The 16,908-nt window shown below is 38.9% G+C and overlaps 1 protein-coding gene across 10 annotated transcripts in view; it reads left to right on the top strand.

Moving 5' to 3' along the window:
* The first annotated feature begins 288 nt into the window (after positions 1-288).
* LOC134212018 (dual oxidase maturation factor 1) overlaps positions 289-16,908 on the top strand; it is a 317,312-nt gene continuing 300,692 nt past the window's right edge. Inside the window, exons 1-2 of one of the 10 annotated variants that reach the window (XM_062689506.1) lie at positions 289-482; positions 14,135-14,578. The gene's annotated coding sequence lies outside the window, so the exon portion shown is untranslated. Of the gene's footprint in view, positions 483-796; positions 817-1,006; positions 1,376-1,589; positions 1,610-1,709; positions 1,734-14,134; positions 14,579-16,908 lie in introns of those variants that run through there. The other 9 variants (XM_062689499.1, XM_062689509.1, XM_062689507.1 and 6 more) reach the window with 9 other exon arrangements.

Here is a 16,908-nt window from a genome sequence, read left to right on the forward strand (position 1 = left end):
CTGCCTATTATCGCTGATCGAGTGCACCGTCGTCGTCGTCGTCGCAGTAAAAGAGATTGTTGTAGTTGTTGAGTTATTGTTGTTTCACGTTGTTGTCTATGGTTTGTATGAATCTCGCCATAGCTCACTACTCCGGGTGGCTCCGCAACTTCATGACTCCATCCATCGCACGCGCGCAAAACAGAAGAGTTGAGCGCGAGGAGGATCATTGTATACACACTCTCAGCATCGCTGCTGTAGTGTTTTTGTCTTTAACCCCCGAGGGGACTACGACGGAGGTATTCACAACTCAGAGCTTTTGTATGTCGGATCAGTTTACAAAGATCATTCGTTCGTGTCGGTAGCGAGTTTGTGCTTTTCCGCGTTTCAATAAGAGAACCCGGAACTATCGCGTTGTCGGGTCGAGTTCTGATGTGCGGTTTGTGAATTTTTGTGTGAATTACTAGTGATTCGCCACAAATCAGGAAAATTGGTGTTTAAAGGTGAAGATTTGATAATTTAATAATAAAATCAAATTAGATCAATTGTTGAAAACCTCCAAATATTACAAATAATTCAACGTTGAAAAATACAAATCAATAATGCTGTATAGTGAACAGTGAATACAATGCAGTTCCCTGTGTAAATTTCAGTCGTTTCCAACAAAGGAATTCGTACAATAAGTCACCCATCACGTCTCCTACGGACAAAACAAAAGTATTGCCTAATAATAATGGTGTGTTAAATTATTGCTTTGAGTCGTTTCTCGGTCGTGTTCCAAAATCAGTCCCTAATCTACTGCCCCAGTGACGGATCTACACGCTCTGTAATAATGAAGTAATAACAAATTCATCGCGATTACCTAACTATTATTTATTTTTCTTTCTCTCATCTCGCACAAGTTCGCTTCCCCCCGATGGGGGCTGCAGCTCGTGACTCCAAACCCGTTTGAGAGAAGTGCGCCGTGCGAGTGTGTTGATAGAAAGTGAAAATAGCAACTCCTCAGCGGTGGTGGAGGCATTTCTTTCGTCTCTGCTGTGCCGCTGCGCAGCGCCGCCACCTTGCAACTGTTATGGGCACCTCAGGCTCACGTTTCGTGAAGTAATCGCAGCAAACCAGAAAAAAAGCGAAACGCCGGCTGCCGCCGCAACCGACGCGCGGTGAAGAGTGTTGTTGGTGGCACATAACTGCGAAAAGAGAGTGAAAGAAGCACTGCGGGTTGCAAGAAGGAAAAACAGTTCGGGTCCGGGAGAAATGTGCGAGAAAAGCGACCGCGGTGCACCAAAGAAAGTAAAAAGGGTTGACGATGGTGGCGAAGAGAGCACGAAGTGGTTGGATGCAATCGTTAGTTTGAACAAGTAATAAACATGCATGTGTATAATAGCTGAAGATGTTTGTAAGTGTCCAACAGCCGTGACTGAAGAATTGGCGCATGATGAAGAGCTTGTAAATTGCGTAAATAGTGAAGAAGCAACCGCGTGCGTAATGGCCGGTGTGGGAATGTGTGTAGAGGATGAGAAGTCATGACTGGAGACATGTATACAGCTAATGACTAAGGGTGATTGAGGAAGTGCCGAGAGCGATTAGTTTTGAAGGACCAGTGTTACGGTGGATGTTTAAGGAAGCGTTGGTGGGATGACATGAAAATAGTGCTATTTAGTTGGGAAGACGAATATGTGGACTGTGTTCAGTCAATGTGCTGCAAAATATTCGAGACCTGGTTTCTAGCTGTTTGTGAGAGTGTACAGTGATTGGTATAAGTGTTTTAATTATGTACTTACGTCGTATTTTATCATAACATCTTTTTGGAGTTAAATAATAGCCTTTTAATATAAATTATTCTAATGGAGATGCAAAAGTATGGAGGAGGTGCACTGATTTGAGGACAATAGATTTTCCATATCCGTTTGGCCATTTCGTCAAAAGACGTTCCAGCTTCTGAGAACGAGGATAGCTATCAAATGACCACGGCATTGGTTCCATAGAGTTTCAAAATAAGAAATTTTATGAAGTTCGTCGGTAGTATATAAAGAAGGCGATTTCAAGATCATTTTCAAAATTTCATTTTGAATCATCTTAAGTGCCTTCTTCCTGGTATTGCAGCAACTAATCCATATGGCACAGTGTACAAAACAGCTGGTCTTAAAATTTGTTTAGTAAATCGAAAATTAGTTCTGAAAACAAAGTTTTAATTTTCATAAGATGAGTTTGTACAATTCCATTTAATTCCACCATTTTATTGTACCTTTAACAGATACGTATTTCGAAGGTCGCCTTCAGTGCTCGTACTTGACTCTTTTTTTACTAATTTTATTTGCTAATTATCTAATACATGCATTCATCTCTTAGACTAGGTGTTCCGTCCTTTCTTAACACTATCATCCATATTTGCTATGTTACATTTTTAGTTATTATTAATACATTTAAATTGCCTCTGGCAGTTAGGATTTTTCCTCTGGTTGAATTGAACCATGTAGGAATTACAATGTTTTCAACTTAAACTAAACTTAACCTAACTACTAAGGGTACAAGGAGCTAATCTCCTATTGCAACATTTTTGTCTAAAATTGGAAATTATTTTGTTGGACATTTGTTGGAATGTCTCAATATTAAAAATTCTATGAAGTTCATTGGTACTATACAACGGAGGCAACTTCAGAATCATTTTCAAAATTTTATTTTGAATCCTCTGGAGTGCCTTCTTTCTGGTATTGCAGCAACTAGTCCATATTGACACAGCATACAACAATACAACATGGCAGGTCTAAAAAATTGTTTGTAAATCAAAAGTTTGTTTTTAAGTCAAAGTTTTGATTTTCTGTTTATAAGTGGATATAGACACTTAATATATGTGGTACATTTGGTTTGAATGCCTTCAATGTGACTTTTAAAAATTAATTTTTGATCTAGCAGAAGTCCTAAATATTTAACTTCGCTAGACCAATTAATTGGAACCCCATTCATAGTGACAATATGTCTGCTAGAAGGTTTCAAATAAGAAGCTCTCGGCTTATGTGGGAAAATTATAAGCTGAGTTTTGGAAGCATTCGGAGAAATTTTCCATTTTTGCAAGTAAGTGGAGAAAATATCCAAACTTTTTTGCAATCTACTACAAATGACACAAAGGCTTCGCCCTTTGGTCGAGAGACAAATATTTTTGACACCCTGGTGGTAAAACAGGTAAGTCAGAAGTAAAAATGTTATACAATATGGGCCCCAGTATGCTGCCTTGGGGGACACCAGCCCTTACAGGTAATCTATCAGATTTAGTATTCTGATAGTTAACCTGCAGTGAGCGATCTGATAAATAATTTTGGATCAGTTTAATAATGTACAGAGGAAAATTAAAACTCATCAATTTTACAATCAAACCTTCATGCCAAACACTGTCAAATGCTTTCTCTATATCAAGAAGAGCAACTCCAGTCGAATATCCTTCAGATTTGTTGAGCCGAATTAAATTCGTAACTCTTAATAACTGATGAGTGGTTGAATGCCCATGGCGAAAACCAAATTGCTCATCAGCAAAAATAGAATTGTCATTAATATGAACCATCATTCTATTTAGATAATCTTTTCAAACAGTTTGCTTATTGAAGAAAGCAAACTGATTGGGCGATAACTAAAAGCCTCAGCTGGATTTTTGTCCGGCTTCACAATTGGAACAACTTTGGCGTTTTTCCATTTATCTGGGAAGTATGCCAATTGAAAACATTTGTTTAATAAATTAACCAAAAAGGATAAAGAGCTCTCATGAAGTTTTTTGATAAGTATGTAGAAAATACCATCATCACCCGGGGCTTTCATATTTTTAAATTTTCTAGTAATAGATCTCACTTCATCCAAATTAGAAGGGTCAAAAACATTCTCTTGGTTGAGAATGTCTTCGAAGCTCCGTGTAACCTGATCCTCAATTGGACTAGTGAGACCTAGACTAAAATTATGGGCCCTCTCGAACTGCTGAGCAAGTATTTGAGCCTTTTCGCCATTTGTTAATAAAATTTTATTTCCCTCTTTAAGCGCTGGATTGGCTTTTGAGGTTTTTTAAGAATTTTCGTTCATTTCCAAAAGGTTTTCGAACTGGGATCCAACTTCGAGACATTATTCTCAAAGTTGGTATTTCTCAGAATAGCGAAACGTTAATTTCATTTTGCAAATCTCGCCAAATAACTTTCAACGCGGGATCGCGAGTTCTTTGGTATTGCCTTCGCCTCACATTTTTAAGACGGATCAGTAGCTGAAGATCGTCGTCAATAATAATGGAGTTGAATTTAATTTCACTTTTAGGAATTGCAATGCCTCTGGCCTCGAAAATTAAATTTGTCAAAGATACGAGCGCATTGTCAATGTCACTTTTGGTATCCAAAGGAATATTAACATCAAACTTCCTATCGATATACGTTTCATATAAATCCCAATCAGCTCTATGATAATTAAAAGTAGAGCTGATTGGAGTATAAATGGCATCTTGTGAGATTTCAAATGTCACAGGAAGGTAATCAGAGTCAAAGTCAGCATGAGTTACCAATTGGCCACACAGCTGACTTGAATCAGTTAAAACCAAATCAATTGTCGAAGGATTTCGAGTGGAAGAAAAACAAGTTGGGCCATTGGGATATTGAATAGTATAATATCCCGCAGAACAATCTTCAAATAAAATTTTGCCGTTGGAATTGCTTTGAGCATTATTCCATGAACGGTGTTTGGCATTGAAGTTACCAATTACGAAGAATTTTGATTTGTTGCGAGTTAGAATTTGAAGATCAGCTTTCAACGAATTCTTTTGCTGCCCATTGCATTGAAAAGGCAAGTAGGCTGCAATGAAGGAAAATTGCCCAAAATTTGTTTCAACAGAAACTCCCAAGGTTTCAAAAACTTTGGTTTCGATCGAAGAAAATAATTTATGTTTGATACGTCTATTAATGACAATGGCGACCCCACCACAGGCGCTGTCAAGACGATCATTTCTGTAGATAAAATAATTTGGATCTCTTTTAATGGAGAGTCCTGGTTTTAAATACGTTTCAGTTATAATGGCAATATGCACATTATGAACTGTTAGGAAGTTGAATAATTCATCTTCCTTACCCTTTAGAGAGCGGGCATTCCAATTTAAAACTTTCACACAATTATTTGGATCCATAAAAACGGAGTCCGATTACAATTTTGTGTGTGTACTTTATTCCAACCTGAACAGCTTCATGTATGGTATTGGCTTTGAACATTGCATCAATCATGTGATGCAATTGGGATGTACATGGGTCAATTATGCGTAGAACGGCAGTAGAGGTGAGCGCCGGTCCGAAAATTGTCGGTGGCGACAGCGCACAATGGTCGGATTCGTCAAATTTCACGACATAATTCGATAACTCGAAAACCTTCAGCGCTTAAGTTTTTACGTTTTCAGACGAAATTATCTACAAGAAAAGATCTATATCTATCTATAACTAATAAGTTATCCTTAGGGTGGCTCATTTGTGACATATTTTGTAAAATGTATTTTTTATTCTTTCAAATTAGGGGGAAGTAGAAGCTGAACATTGTTTTTTCGGGACCACCCTATCTAAATTTAGTAATTTTGTCATAAAACATTACCTGTATGAGACAAAATTAATATTATTTTGGCACAAATGCCTAAAATTTGATTTTCTAATACTTTGTAGAACAGAATGACCCCCCAATTTGAAAGATTAAAAATACAATTTACACAATTTGTCACAAAAGGGCTACACCAATGACAACAAAAATACCGAAAATAGGTATTTTCTTGTAAATAATTTTGTCTGAAGACGTAAAAACTCTAGCACTGAAGGTTTTCGAGTTATCGAATTATGTCGTGAAATTTGATGAATCCGACCATTGTGCGCCGTCGCCACCGACGATTTTCGTACCGGCATACATAGGAAATCTTATTAAACATGGGACAAATATGCATATGACGGTAGTCTAGGATAATTGTGATTTAAATATTTGCTCAGAGCCACAGGATACTACTTGGTGCAAGAACGCTGCCTACTAGAACATTATCGTGCGTGTGACAATGGGTGGAACCGGTTTCACGGATTTTACGGAAACGGCCATATCTCAGGTTCAAGGTAATTGCCTATTTCCGGGGATTAAACCACCCGACTTGGACGTTAAGGTCTGAGGGAAGTGTTTTCCGTTAAAAAAGCACGTGGTAGCACTCTCTGAGAGAGAAAATTGCCCAATTCAGCCCGCCAGAATGATGCTGTCAGTGTCGCCAAAATTATTTCATCATTATGCAGTTTACAATTGCTTGAGAATTTGCCGTAAACGGAGAACAAAAGGAATTGGCAACAATGGGGAAGAAATTTATCACTCATGCAGTGGTTCGGCGAGAGAACAGCAGCAGCGCCGACCAATCACGCAAAGTGGAAATCAAAATAAACAAACTCCAGCTGGTTTTGGAAAATGAAAACATGAGTCGTTTCTAGAACAACATTAGAAAATATCGTAGGAGGATTCCTGGATAAATTTGGGAGAAACTTCCGAAGAAATTCCTGGAAGAACTTCTGAAGGAATTCCTGGAGAAACTTCCGAAGGAATTCCTGGAGGAACTTCCGAAAGAATTTCTGGAGGAACTTCCGAAGGAATTCCAGAAGGAACTTCCGGAGGAATTACTGGAGGAACTTCCGGAGGAATTCCAGGAGGAACTTCCGGAGGAATTACTGGAGTAACTTCCGGAGTAATTCCTGGAGAAACTTCCGAAGGAACTCCTGGAGGAACTTCCAGAGGATTTTTTGTAGAAACTTCCGGAGGAATTCCAGGAGGATTTACTGGAGGAGCCTCCGGAGGAATTACTGGAGCAACTTCCGGAGTAATTCCTGAAGGAACTTCAGAAGAAATTCCTGGAGGAACTTCTGGAGGATTTCCTAGAGGAACTTCTGGAGGATTTCCTGGAGGAATTTACGGAGGAACTTTCGGAGGAATTCCCGGAGGTACTTCCGGAGGAACTTCTGGAGGGACTTCCGTAGGAATTTGTCTTGATTATCTTATTTGTACTGTTTGTCTTAGTTGCTTTATTTGTCTCTTTTATTTTGCTTATTTGTTCTATTTGTCTTATTTGTTTTATTTATTTTCGATTATTTATCTCATCAAATTCCAATATTTGATTTCATTTTATATATTTGGTATCCTCGTGTTCACAAATAGGAATACGCTTTTTTCTAGTATCATGCTAGATACAAAGTTGACGGACTTTCTACCGCTCTCATCGCTCCTTTCCTGCCGTGCGCCACAAGAAAATGTGCTGTTGGCTGCTCTCCCGAAATGGTAACTTTTGTATGGATTTTAAAAAACTTGGTTGAAGTAAAAAGAGCTTCCTGTAAAATTTATTGCGGTGACATATACTTTTTATTACATCAAAATGATCGTTGAAAAAATTCAAAACTTTTGTCAGTTGGGTTTTGCGAAATTCGGTTCCTTTGTGCCTTAAATCATCGGAGAGAGGTACTGAGAAGCAAAAATTTCAGTTCTACAATAGTTCAGTATTTAGAGCTTAATTCAAATTTGGGAAATAGTAGGTCCATGAAATTTTGTAGGAACATTCCTTGATAAATTTCAAAGAGATTGTCAGTTGGGATAAGCGTTCCCAATTCCGAATTATAGACATTTTAGTACGAAAATAGCGCTCTACCGCGAGAGAGCTTCCCTCAGACCTTAATTTACAATGTTATGAAAACTCATATGTGAATATGTACGTTATGTGGAAGATATTGATTTGGAAAATGTATTGGAGGTAACCACTTTCCCTTTGATGGGACTCGAACTCATGACCCGACAGTACGCTAGACTGGTGCTTTAACCAACTAAGCTACGAAGGACCTCCGTCGGCCTTCGCAACCTAGCGGCTACTGAACGAGCTCGAGATTCCCAAATTGGACGCATAGTCAAATCACTCGCAATCCATTTCTCAAGCCAATACTTCCACATGTGTATTGTACACGTCCACATTAGAGGAGCGTGAGTATTTAGAATGTCTGGCGGCTATACACATTCTTCATCAGCAACGGTACTGATCAAGTGAGGTTGTGTAAGCTATTTGCCAGTCGGTCGTCAAGCTCAGACCCGACCGCATTGCGTAGGCAAGAGCACGCAACTCAAGTTCAGTTCAATCAAAGTTAATTGCCTATTTCCGGGGATTAAACCACCCGACTTGTAGGGTCATGGGTTCGAGTCCCATCGAAGGGAAAGTGGTTACCTCCAATACATTTTCCAAATCAATATCTTCCACATAACGTACATTTTCACATATGAGTTTTCATAACATCAATAAGGTACCCCGGGGCAAGTGAAAATACGGGGTAAGTGGGTACTATGGCTGCCGATTAATCGGTGAACGTTTTGAATGGTAACAATGTTCTAGAAAGATGAAGCAGAATTATCAACGAATTCGCCTGACACAAAAAAAATGGAATCAAAACCATTTGCGGCACCATACTAATGGTATTGTTTAATCATGACTTTAAACTACTGGCAAAATCTATTACTTTTATTTTAATTCAATGAATTTCCAAAAAAATAGTCGTTTCTAAATTCATCATTGATGTGGAAAGTGAATATTTTGAGCAATTAAATAATTGTGTGACATCGAAAACTATTTAAAAGTTTTAATTAAAGCCAAAATCTGAAATTTTCACTTGCCCTTGAGTTCTAACATACATGGGGCAAGTGGAACATATTTGAACAACATGTTTGATAGAGCCATTTTAACTGTTTTTAGATTGTTGTCTAGTGAAAAATAACTTTGACACTAATATATCACATGGATCTTAATCAAATGCAGTCGATATCGTTGGTTTCGTTGTTAAGAAGTAGTGTACAGTTGATTTACCAGATGTGTATTTTACTTTCTGGAAATTATCTTCCTCATGGAAAAGAGCAATGGTTATAGCTATGCTAAATTTCCCGTTTACAGTGCAAACATTCTATTTATTCTACAACAATCAACAGGTTTTTCTTGTGTTTTGTTATTTTTAAACATCGCATCAGATTAACAAATTTTCAGATAAATAAATTGCTTAAGACATAAATTGGCCATTGGTTCTATTACAAATTTACAACACTGCGCATCGCCTGAATAAAAACGTTCCTTTTGAAGTTCTAATTTATGTAATAATTTGTGTTCTAAACAGAGAAACATTCATTCGAAAAGTGAACAAAGATTTGCTCATCTCTTCCATCTAACATATTTGGTAAGAAAGTAAGCTAATGGAAAGCCAGACAAAAGCCAATTAAACAGTAAACTGGCTGTTGTCTTGTTTTTATGTTTGCTAACATTGTAATCCCTTTCTTTTTGCCAAAAACAAAAGTCTGACAAGCAATAAACCTCCATCCATGATCGGAAATACTACGACTCAGAAATTACATGAACATTATATCTACATTCTTCAAATTAGTTTCGTTCGACAGTATAAAGCAGAATAGGTCCCACTTGCCCCGTTTGAAGGGGTAAGTGGGTTTCACAGGTAAATTTATTTATGTCACTACCAATATTTTTGTAACTGAATAAATGGCTTACAACACGTCTACACTTCAACAACGGAAGCATATAATGATGTATCCGTGGTTAATGTCCTGAAATACCCTGTTTTCTAAATATGCGTTAACGATTTTGCTGAACTAGCGTTTTTTTAGGTCCCACTTGCCCCGGGGTACCTTATATCAATCAACTCAGGAAGAGCTCTAGTTTATCAACATTTCACCCAAGCAAAAAATACAAGCGCTCAAAAAATAGCATTTTTGACATGCCCTCAAATAATCCGGATTATCTCCGGTGTCCAGCGGTCTGAACATGGATTTGAAACAGTTTCCCAAAACTTGATTAATTTTCCAGTCGAACACTGTAAGAACCAAAGAAATCGGTTGATTTTTCACAGAGTTATGGTCATTTGAATTTCGATAAAATTTTGCCTGTCCCGATCATTCTGTCCAACCCCTGTATATGTTTTTCAAAAAATTGGATTTGCGCTAAGTTTTCGAAGTGACATGATATGCACCACAAGTCAATTGAATGAATGCGGCTGCTGCTGTCAATTGAATAGACAGGGGTTACTCAAATGAGATCTCTGTACTCAATTGATATCTGCGTAGGCCAAGTTCACATTCGGATCATAAATTGCAATTGAACAATTTCGCGGCACTGTCCTTAACCTTTCTACTTTTTAAGTCGATTCTGGCCTTCAAACCGAAAGTCATCTAGCCAAATTCCATTCAGCCGAGCAGAATTGAATGTTTATCTGAAACTGTTATCAGGTCGAAAATGATTTAACCGAAAATGTACTTTGGCCGAAAGCGACAAGGAAGATTTGTCCGAACTGGTAATTTGGCTGAAAAAGATGTTTGCCCTAACAGGTAATTTGCCTGAAAATTCCGTTCGGCCGAAATAATTGTTTGCCCAAATAGTTCATTTGATCGAAAATGCCGTTTGGTAGAAATGGTCATTTGGCAGAAAGAGCCATTTAGCCCCAAAATGTCCTTTCTGCAAAACAACCATTTCGGTCAAATGGCATTTTCTGCGAAAAGCCCTAGCAGCACATATGTCCCACATAGATTACTGCAACGGATATGCGACTAGATTTCATCACAATCAAGTTGCTGCAAACATTTTAGTTTGGCTTGTGTTGCTCGGGAGGGTCGTTCGACTGAATTGATCATTTTGAAGTCGTCGTTTAGCCAAATAGATCATTTGGCAAAAAATGCCGATTGGCCAAAAGGTTTGTTTTACATTAAGGATATTTTCGGGCAAAATAGCTCTTTCTGCCAAATAACCATTCCTACCAAACGGCCAAATGGCCCATTCTGTCAAACGACCATTTCGACGAAACGACATTTCGGGCTAATGACCTATTCGGCCAAATGACTATTTCGGCCAAATGATCGGTTAGAGAAAACGACTGCCAGTTTTGCTTTCAGCTAATGGAATTTCCCAAAAATGGTTTACGGACAATACTCTAGTCGTTAGATAACTGCAACATGTTTACGTTTCAGTTAGCGAATGCCAGTCGATAACTACAACGCATTCTGTCAGTTGACGTCAGATGCAATGGAAGTGCACCTGGTTGTGCAGCAAATCATCGATTTTGACATCGTTTGAGGTTCAGCGATCCGATAACTGCAAACTGTTGGAACTATCGAATTGTAGTTAAAAAGCATTGCAGTTAAATGACTTGCAGTTATCGAACGTCTACTGCAAAAATAATTTCTCTTAGAAATTCAAAGAAATTCTTTAAATATTCCAAGCAATTTTCCGTTGAAATCTATATTTCGAATAACCTTCCGCGGAAATTCTAAAGAATTTTCCGTTGAAATTCCGGTGAATTTCTCGTAAAAAATTCAAAGAATTTCCCTTGAAAACCCCATATAGTCCCGCGGATATTCTGAAGATTTTTTGTATCAACGATGGCGATGCCAAACTAGCCGTCTATTCAACAGAAACTCAACAGGAACTTTTTGTGGATAAAATTCCGAAGAATCTCTTGCTGAAATTCCAAACAATTTTCTTTGGGATCTCCAAAGAGCTTCTGTTGGTAGTTCAAAAAAAATCTTGAAACTTTAAAATAGTTCCCGTGGAAAATGAAAATAATTTCCAAATGAATATTTTGGAAAAATTTAAAGATTTTTTTGAAAAAGTTCATCAAATTTTTCAGGCGAATTTCGAAAGATTCTTTCGCTAATGTCTTAAAAGTATACCGAAAAAAAAAACAAACAAATATCGCCACGCCGATTCACGCCGCCGCCGCCGCCGGTTAAAATGGGTTTCGGCGTGACGCCGAAAACGCCGCCGCCGTCAAATATCCTGACCAACGCCGCCGCCGTCAAATATCGGACCGGCGCACACCTCTAACTGCAATGAAAATGGCAGCGATGGTAGCACTACTATCGATATAATCAAATTTCTGTAGCAATGCTAATGTTGAGCAACTACAGGGATTTCTGGAATGACATAAATTGGTTCAATGGTTGAAGGGAAAGCTACTGACATTCTATTATTTAGTCCATCGCCAGATCGTAGCCAGGATGTCCTGGGCTATATTTTTTTCATACTGCGTTTCAATGATGACAGCGGTGTGTCTATTGATGATGATGACACCGCGCTTGTCACCGGCTCGGTTGAAGGCACATCCAGTTTGGTTCTATGGTTCGGGCAGAGCATGTTTCTTTTTTAAAAGATTTTCGAGAGCCATGGGCTGAAGGTATCGTTATTAGATACATTAATAATAAGATTTTCGAGTACGTTGGTACCGTGTGTAGGTTTAAGGCAGGCATTACAAACCATCCCATCATTTGACTTTCGTTATCTATCCGCTTTAGATCTTAGTTATCTATTCGCTCAGTAAACAAAGTGCAATGTTCGCCATAGAGAAATATTTTTTTAACAGCCAATGTAGTTCGGGTCATGGCATACAAAAACAGTTTGAATGTAAACATGTGACGTCACTACTATCTTCGCACAAGCTGAACCGAGACGATTCTCCACGGTCTCAGCACGCTTACTTTTGTACTCTAAAATGTGGAGATAAAACATGCGTCACTCTTGAAGTGTCATTTTTCTTACTAGCCTACCTTGTTGTCTGTGAACCGTGACCCGAATTACGTTTGATATCAGGATCATTATCAAACGGTCAAATGGTAATATCTTTTTAGAGCACGCTTTGATAAGGGATAATATCTTTGCCCAAGCAGATGATATTGCAATGCCTGGTTTAGGGCCTGCACTCCAGGAAATTCTTGGATGATATAGAATAAAAACAATGTTGAAGACACAAACAATTTAGTTCTATGAATCGTTCAGAGGCGATTTTAGGCAAGAGTACGTTAAGCAGAAATACGTTTAGACGGTTATTATGGACGTTAGGCATAATGTACGTTGGGTATACTACACCCGATTCTTTTTTTACACGGGGGATGCGTTCCGTTTAAAAAAAGTTTTCAGTTCAAAAATCTAAAATCCGTGTAAAAAAAGTTTCATGATTTCTCGACGAAAATTTAGTATGAGATTTTTTTTACACGGTTACACGGCCGTGTAAATCCGTGTAAAAACAGAGTCGGGTGTATACTTTAGGCATAATGGACAAATTCGACCTTCCAAATTCGACCATTTTATAGGAGCCTCGGAGACACACAGCTTGACGAACTGCTATTAGGAGAGGAAAATTAGTTTGACACTCATTGTCATAAGAGACCGAGGAATGCTCTGCATTCCGTGAGCATCTGGGAAAGAAATCGTTGGTTTGTTGAAAAGACAATTCATGTGAAGCCACCTTGGTAAACGACTATGTAATTATTGTAAACAAAGTTATTTTGAATACTCGAAGATGAATACCGTGTTTTAAAGCAATCCAACGCAAAATAAATGTACTTAGTTTAATAAGCTCCTACAACACGATCGATTCTGCCCTAAATAACTTTGAAGAAAATCCATCCAGCCGTTTTCGAGTTATGCGGATACAAACACAGACCATTTAATTTTTATTATATAGAAGATTAAATAGGAATATTCGAGGAAAGTGGGAATAATAATAACTCGTGCTTTTCAAGCTATCTCCGTTCGATTCGTCACAAATGTTTAAGTGAAAATCAATAATTGGATTTGGCCAATGTGCGGTACGAGGGAAATTGAGGCAAGTAAATTAACAAATGGAGACAGCCAAACAACTGAGCGTATGGATTCAATTCTAGATGCTGTATCCACTATCCACTTATCATCAGCGAAGAGCAACAAGAAATATTTAGGTTGATTGGTTTGTGTTTCGTAAAGCTTGTTTGCAAAACTAAATACTACTTTATTCTAAAGTGCACAAGATATATGCAATAATTACGCTTATCATTGGAATGTTTATTTTTGAACGATAGGCTAAAGTCGAGCTCATATCGAAATGTACAGTTGTTATTAGTTAAAGTCAATCCGTTTTCGTTTTTTGCATTGCATTTCGTTACCCATCAATGTTAGCAAACTGTTTAAATCTCTCACTGGTATCGTCACAAAAGCACAGCTCAAACATGTGTACAGAAAATTTGACCAAGTTTCGAGTATATTGCACCACTGACCCACAAAGTTTGCATAGCAAATTTACGCCGTTTCTGTGATAGAGCCATTGCATCTCTGCCGTGTGGCTCTCTATGTACAAAAAAGTCATCGTTTCTTCACAGATCATCGCCATCAGCAATATCACACCATCCACATCGGTCGCCGTCATCGACGTTACCACTAAAAAAGGAAAATCAGCTCCAGCAGCAATAGCATCAGCAAAACCATCGATTGAGCTCCAGTAAATCGAAGAAGACTAAAAAATAGTGTTTACAACCACAACATAAAAATCCATTACAACAGCAACGAAATTTGTGGCTGCTCGTTACAAGTTGGCTGAGCAAAAAAAAAGTGATTAAATAATAGGCTCACCTTAGTGGCTGTGTTGTGTCTAAGTTCAGTGAAGTAATCGTAAGTGAACGACTTAGTGGGAAGCAGAGTTGCGAAACTAACAAAAAAAACGGGGAGCATCGTTCGTCTCGAGGAGCGTAGCAAAATAATCTGAGGCAGTCTCACCAGCAGTGAATTCATAGAGGAGCCAAAAGCAAGGTGAGTGGAAAACTAAAAGTAATTGTCTTTTAGGCTTTAATGCCATATAAAATTTGAAGGGTGTTTCTACAGCCAGCAGTATTTTGAAGAAGGTAAATGGAACGTTCTTTAGGATATAAAAATAACGCTTTTAAAATTTCATACATTTCGAAGAGGATTTGCCATTTTGTCACATTCTTCTTCTTCTTCTTACTGGCATTACATCCCCACACTGGGACAGAGCCGCGTCGCAGCTTAGTGTTTATTAAGCACTTCCACAGTTATTAACTGCGTGGTTTCTAAGCCAGGTTACCATTTTTACATTCGTACATCATGAGGCTAGCACGATGATATGTTTATGCCCAGGAAAGTCGAGACAATTCCCAATCCCAAAATTGCCTAAACCGGCACCGGGAATCGAACCCAGCCACCCTCAGCATGGTCTTTATTGCCGCACGGCTAAGGAGGGCCCCATTACAATTGAATATTTATATTGTATTAATATATCAAGACATTCTTATTGACATTCGCCCATATCGCCAAATTGGGCCCGTAAGGCTGAATGGACCACTTGTATTTTGGTGGTTTCGACAAATATCAATTCATGGCATTTAGTGATGAAGAACACATAAAAATCATGCAATGATGCAAATTGATGAGTGGATTTTTTTGGACGGCAGCGACAATTCTACCATAATCTGAGAAAGTGACGTAAGCAGCAAATTACAACATGCATGTTTTCTGTTTTCTGTTAAGGGGCCGTCCAGAATCCACGTGGTCATATATGGGGGGAGGGGAGGTTTGGAAAATGACCACGATAAGCCACATGGGGGGAGGGGGGTGTTGCTCTCGTACACGCTAACCTGAACATACCCAGAATTATGTCAAAGTAACCCAGATTCAGCAAAACCGTGGTTACTCTAATTTGGGTTCGGGTACCTTAACTCAAATCTGGGTAGCAGTACAAGCGAAAAAATCTGGGTAACCGGTACCCAGCTTTTTTCGCTCTAGAAAATTATTATTGTGTAAAAAATGTTAAATAAAACAATTTCCCCAACGCAAAACATTTGTCGGCTGTGCCGACAATGCTCCGCCATGACAAATTCAACTATTCTTACCTGTTTCTTGCTGCATTCCGCTAAAAACCCCAACATTAATTCCAACATGCGACTTCGACGCTGGTCGACGCCATGTTGATATTTCCGAAAATGTTAAGTCCTCGTTTACCCGAATTTCGGGTTCGGCTGACTCATATCCATTTTGTTGACATACCCAGATTTTGACAACTGCTAACATCGAAAAAATCCGGGTACAAATGACGCGGCCACTGGGTTGTTTCAGATTAGCGTGTATATAAACTCATTGCTACTGCCGCTAACCGCAAGTCGAGCACATCTGTATATGGAGGCCCATATACAGATGTGCTCGACTTGCGGTTAGCGGCATTAAAGGTGTGGCCCAAACCCTCAAGTAGTATTTGTTCCACGAAAATTCGCTCTTTTGAGAGAGAAACTCTCTGCTGGGTTGTCGAAGATGGCCGAAGGCGACCGAATGTGACGTCACGTCTGGTATACTCAGAACAATTTTTATAACAGACGTGACGTTTCACTCCGCCCGCCCACTGTGGGTGGCATTGTTTACATTATTTTTCCGACAACTACAGACCTAGAGGACTTTGGCCCACACCTTTACTGAAGCACAGCACGGCACCAAACCGTGCACTGCCTGCGAGGAACGCTTTGACTACCTATACATCGCCGATTGCGGTTAGAGGAGATGATCCACACATGCAAAATAATGCGTGTATGATGCATGACAAAACGTTCTGGGCTGAAAGTTCCGTGTTGATACAACATGTGGTGTCGGTGGGTCGGTTCGGTATCGTAGAGAAAAATATAACGTGTCCCCATCGCAGCATTTGGTTGCCTCACATCACATGCCGCCTATAAAAAGCATGCATATTATCCGTTTATGTATCTAATAGTCAAATTTGCATGAAACATCTTTCAAATGCACATAATTCAAATACATGCTTGGATTAGAAAGACAAGAAATCTATTTAGAGTTTAAAGGTTGGGGATAAAATTGCAACATGTGCAGTGCACATGCGGACGCGACGCCTCTGGAGTGCACTTCAAAATGTTCAGTCTCCAGTTAGCCTTGCGAGCAAAGGCATAGGATTGCCAATCCGGAGATGACGAGTTCGATTCTCGTTCCTGTCTAGGATGTTTTCGGATGGGAAACATTCTCGACACCCTAGGTACAAGTGTATCCATAGTACTTGCTACACAAGATATATAATCGTGCAATGGCTGGCATATAAAAGCTTTCAATTTATAACTGAGGTAATA

Source organism: Armigeres subalbatus, chromosome 2, assembly GCF_024139115.2.
Source record: "Armigeres subalbatus isolate Guangzhou_Male chromosome 2, GZ_Asu_2, whole genome shotgun sequence".
Taxonomy (NCBI): domain Eukaryota; kingdom Metazoa; phylum Arthropoda; class Insecta; order Diptera; family Culicidae; genus Armigeres; species Armigeres subalbatus.